The sequence below is a fragment of the Garra rufa genome, chromosome 19, assembly GCF_049309525.1.
Source record: "Garra rufa chromosome 19, GarRuf1.0, whole genome shotgun sequence".
NCBI lineage: Eukaryota > Metazoa > Chordata > Actinopteri > Cypriniformes > Cyprinidae > Garra > Garra rufa.
Genome location: NC_133379.1, coordinates 3040985 through 3046988, shown reverse-complemented (window position 1 = coordinate 3046988; position 6004 = coordinate 3040985).

Here is a 6004-nt window from a genome sequence, read left to right as displayed (position 1 = left end):
TCGGGTTTTTACGCAGTTAATTCAACGGGCCCGATTAAATAACAGGCTTGTTTAAGACCTGTCTAAATTTACTTCACTCTTCTCCCTCACTGCAGCCGTCTACTCTCGGCTACTTTCATGATGATGCAGGCCCAATGCCTAACACGTCCTGAAAAGAGAATTGTTTTTCTAATAAGTTTGCTTTTGGTTAGTTATTTGATGCTATAAAGACGGGGGTGGTGTCAGGATTGTGTGCTTGTGATTGCGTCAGCGGGAGTTTGGGCAAGACGTTGGCTGCATCTGAAATCGCGAAGTGGAGTGCGGAGCACAAACTAACGCCAGGTAAGTTGTTACCACTGATCTATAATAGAGTTTGTTAGAGTATGTTCTATATATTATAAATGTGTGTAGTATGTAATCTGGAGTCTGGACATACTATATTTGACATGTTGTGATCACATGATTTCAGAGGTATATCAGTTGTGTTGCATCACTGCCATTAATAAATCCTCACCTGTGGCCTCATGGGAAAGTAAAGCATCCATTGTATGCAATGCATACTTCAAAAACACATAGAAAACTTAATCTGGTCATCTGGGGAGTTTTTTTTTTTTTTTTACTCTTATGAATACTGTGAATTTGGTCATACTTCTATTGTCACATACCGTTATTCGCCTACTATCTAGTAGGGAAGTAAGTGATTTTGGATGCAGGCTTTGATACCACAACTTCAGCCAGGGGTGCAGGAAACATTTTCAAAGTGACGGGACCAAACTGTAAGCAAAAGACCCAGATTTCCAGATATAGGACCACCATCATACATTAAACTTGCCTGATCATTAATAAATAATATTCATTATTATTACAATATGAAGTAAGTGAAATTAGAAGTATATATGAATGATCAAACCGTAGGGATGAGCAAAATGCCTGCAGAATGATAAATCCCTCCTCTGTAGACCAACTTTTTATGTGGTATGTCTCATCTTTCAAACTTGCACAATTCCACTTTGATAAATTTTGATTCTGTTATTTCACACACTATTTGGGTTAGTTGTTAATAATTACATGGGCTGATTATATGTTATGAAGCTTTAAATAAACAGTGAGGGGAAAAAAATTTTCTTCCCATGCTGATTTTTTATGTTTGCCCACTGACAAAGAAATGATCAGTCTATAATTTTAATGGTAGGTTTATTTGGACAGTGAGAGACAGAACAAAAATAAAACAAAATAAATCTAGAAAAATACATTTCAAAAAAGTTATAAATTGATTTGCAAAACATGACTTACAGTGCCTTGCAAAAGTATTCATACCCCTTCATTTTTGAGTACTTAGTTGAAGCAACTTTACAGCCTCAAGTCTTTTTGGGTATGTTGTGACAAGCTTTGCACATCTGCATTTGGCAATTATCTGCCATTCTTTGCCTCACCTTTTCACCTCCCAAGCTCTGTCAGCTTGGATGGGGGCTGGCAGACATTTTCTAGAGTCCTTGTTGTTCCAATCATCTTCCATTATGGATAATGCTTCTGTGAACCTTCAATGCAGCAGATCTTTTTCTGAACTCTTCCCTAGATCCTTCCCACTGAGCTCTACAGGCAGTTATCTTGATCGCAGGTTTTTGCTCTGATATGCATTTTCAGCTGTTAGACCTTTTCTGAGAGGTGTGTGCCTTTCTAAATCATACTCATTCAAATGAATTTGCCACAGTTTAACTCCACTCAAAGTGTAGTAACATCTAGAAGCAATACAAATGCTCCTGAGCTAAATTTCGAGTGTCCCAGAAAAGGGTATGAATACTTATGCAACGGGATCTTTTCAGTTTTTTTTATTTTTAATAAATTTGCACAAATGTTAAAAACCAATTTTTTGCTTTGCCATTATGGAGTAGGGAGTGTAGATTGATGTGGGAAAAAAGTAATTTAAAGTAGTTTAACATTAGGCACCAACAAAACAAAATGTGACAAAAATGAAGGGGTATGAATACTTTTGCAAGGCACTGTAGTACTTAGTGGCAAAACCTTTGTTGGCAATCACAGAGGTCAGACGTTTCCAGTGTTGGGGAGGTTACTTTGGAAATGTAATAGATTACAGATTACAAATTACCCTATTTAAAATGTAATAAGTAGTGTACCTTTTCAATTACTTTAGAAAAGTAAAGTAACTGATTACATCTGATTACTTTTTGATTACTTTTAAGTTTCTAATGGATATTTTCAACTAAATCATTTTCAAAATCTTTCATCACTTGAATTAAGATTATATTAATTTATTTTAAAGTACAGCCATCACAAAACCAGACCTTATAACAAAAAAATTGTTTACTGTTGTTACAAAATCAAAATTTTGCATAGCTATGACAGGACACACTGGCAAGTAACAATGCCTTGAAAAACTTAAATCTTAAAAAAGATTTCTTTAAATATCTAAATTATCTATTTAAAATAGTAGATAATTATTTTTAGTTATATTTATGAGAAAACAAAATTCTAGATTATAATAATGTAGTAAAAACAAGTTTTTTTTCTTCTTACTGATATAATAAAAAAATTGTAAAAATCTGCATACTATTATTTTTTTTTACCACTATGTGTGAAGGGAAATCATTATAGCATACAGGGCTAATAATTATTTCTCACTAACAGAAGAAAGAATAGATTCTAGAATAGATACTGCCAAATCCAAACATAAAATCCATGGTATTGTTTTTTTTTTTTTTTTTTTTTTTAAATAAAGTTACATTTAATCTAAAACACTGCTTAGATTAAGTGACCAACTGGGGTGCTTCACTAGATGATAGCTCGATTTTGCAAGACAAAATGGGACAAACTAATTGAGAGATTTGTCCACTAGGTGGCACGTTAGGTCAACATCGATCATTATAGAGAAAAGTTTCAAGCCCTTGAGAAAAATAGATCTATATTATTCGAAAATAAACTAAACTGCAGTGGATTTTCATCCTTCAAATCATTAGTCACGTTTCAGCTGAAAATCACGCAATAGTGTAAACACTGATTTTACAAATGACACTCAAAATTAAAATGGGTTAATGTGATAAAATCGCAAGTTAGATCTGACATTACCAACCTTATTCAAGGAGAAAAAATGCGATATTTTTTTTGTGAAAGGGTTCATAAATACAAGTGTGTCTGGTAAAGGCAGCTAGCAGGCTAGCTAATTTGTTATGAATGTTTTTAATATTGGTCTCGAATACACAAAGGGGATGATGAACGCGCTGACAAAGAGGATTAACCTAAATGGCAGACGTGGTGCACCGCAAATTCAAACCAATCAAAAGCATCAGAATAGCACCACTTTAATAAATGGCCTTAGCAGAAGGCATCGTGCATATCAAAAACAGGCAAAGCAACAGATTAATATTATTCAACATATCCCAGATTTTTAAAGAAAATTTTTAGATATAACCCCATTTGTAATCTTTAACATTTTCATAAGTAACTGTAATTTAATTACACATTTTTCTAAGTAACTGTAACAAATTACTGTTACATTTATTTTGTAATTAAATTACGTAACGCCGTTACATGTAACTAGTTACTCCCCAACACTGGACGTTTCTTGTAGTTGGCTACCAGGTTTGCACACATCTCAGGAGGGATTTTGTCACACTCCTCTTTGCAGATCGACTCCAAGTCATTAAGGTTTCGAGGCTGACGTTTGGCTCAAACCTTCATCTTCCTCCACAGATTTTCTATAGGATTAAGGTCTGGAGACTGGCTAGGCCACTTCAGGACCTTAATGTGTTTTTTCTTGAGCCACTCAGTGTGTTTTGGGTCATTGTCATTCTGGAATACCCATCCACGACGACGATTTTCAATCATTTTGAAAACATTTTGCTCACTGCAGAGGTAGGTCAGATGGGTGGAGCTTGACCTAGTTGACCTAGCTCCATCTCTGTGGATTTATAGTATGAATGTAATAAAGCTTGACCAGGGCTGTGGCTGTGTTCCACTTCTTTCTATGCCCTCCTCTTGCTAACTTCCCTCAATCTTACTGACTCAGATGTATGTTGTTGATTACATTGCATGAGTTCCCACTATAGCGGAAGCCTTGCAATGGGCTGAACTGGAACGTTCTTCAGAATCTGAATCAGAATCAGAATGAGCTTTATTGCCAGGTATGTTTACACATACTAGGAATTTGTTTTTGTGACAGAGCTCCACAGTGCAACAGAATGACAGTGACAAGACGATACATATTATAAAAAGAACAATATACAAGTATACAAGACAGACAATGTGCAAAAATAGCAAAGACATTTGAATGGAAGTAAGTATGTGCTTTAAATAAATAACGGAAAAATGAATAAAGAGTGTATAGTGTTGTATGTTCCACAATCAAGTGTTCATGAGATGGATTGCCTGAGGAAAGAAACTGTTTCGGTGTCTGGTCGTTCTAGTGCTCAGTGCTCTGTAGCGCCGACCAGATGGTAACAGTTCAAAAAGCGAGTGTGCTGGATGTGAGGGGTCCAGAGTAATTTTGGCAGCCCTTTTTCGTACTCTGGATAAGTAGAGATCTTGAAGGGTAGGGAGGGTTGTACCAATGATTCGTTCAGCAGTCCGGACTATTCTACGTAGTCTTCTGAGATCAGAATTGGTAGCTAAGCTGAACCAGATGGTAACTGAAGTGCAGAGGACGGATTCAATAATGGCAGAGTAAAACTGTTTCAGCAGTTGTGGCAGGTTGAGCTTCCTCAGCTGGCGGAGAAAGTACAGCCTCTGCTGGGCCTTTTTCACAATGGTGTCTATGTGAATGTCCTGTGAGATGGTATTGCCAAGGAACCTGAATGACTCCACTGTGTTTACGGTGCTGTTCATGATGGTGAGTGGGGGGAGAGCAGGGTTTTTTTTCCTGAAGTCTATGATCATCTCCACAGTTTTGAGCGTGTTGAGCTCCAGGTTGTTATGACTGCACCAGACAGCCAGCTCTTTTACCTCCTGTCTGTAAGCAGACTCGTCACCGTCCTGAATGAGGCCGATAAGTGTGGTGTCGTCTGCAAACTTCAGGAGCTTGACAGAGGGGTCTTTGGAGGTACAGTCATTAGTATACAGGGAGAAGAGCAGTGGGGAGAGGACACAGCTCTGAGGGGCGCCAGTGCTGATAGTACGGGTGCTGGATGAGAATTTTCCCAGCCTCACTAGCTGCTGCCTGTCTGTCAGGAAGCTGTTGATCCACTGACAGACTGACGTGGGCACAGAAAGCTGAGTTAGTTTGGGCAGGAGGAGGTTTGGGATGATAGTGTTGAAGGCTGAACTAAAGTCCACAAACAGGATCCTCGCGTAAGTCCCTGATTTGTCCAGATGCTGCAGTATGAAATGTAGACTCATGTTCACTGCATCATCTACAGACCTGTTTTCTCGATAAGCAAACTGCAGGGGGTCCAGTAAGGGTCCGGTGATGTCCTTCAGATAAGCCAGAACCAGTTTTTCAAACGACTTCATGACGACAGATGTTAGCGCCACAGGTCTGTAGTCGTTAAGTCCTGTTATTTTGGGTTTCTTTGGAATGGGGATGATTTCCGAGCGTTTCAGAGAGGCGGGGACTTCACACAACTCCAAAGACCTGTTGAAGATCTGTGAGAAAATGGGGGCCAGCTGGTCAGCACAGGTTTTCAGACAGGTTGGTGTCACACCGTCAGGGCCTGGTGCCTTTCTTCTTTTGTTCTTTGTACCCTTTAGTACTGTTAGAACCTTTTTACATGTAAATTTATAGTCTTAGCCTTTGAACTGGTCTCTCCATATCATCTCAGTGAGCTTTTATGACATTTTATGCATGCATAATAATGTGATTTAACATTTTTTTTTGGATTAATGAGGATGTAGCCTTAGTTATAGTATATAATACTATTCACCTGCTTTTAAAGTTCCCCTTCAGTAGAAATCACAGAAACCCTGTGATTGCAACCCACATTGTAATATTACCACCATGTTGGGCTGGGACATTTAAAATAGCTCTGTGGCCTAAGATGTTTCTCTTTCTTCTTCTCCTTTGAAGTAGGACTCT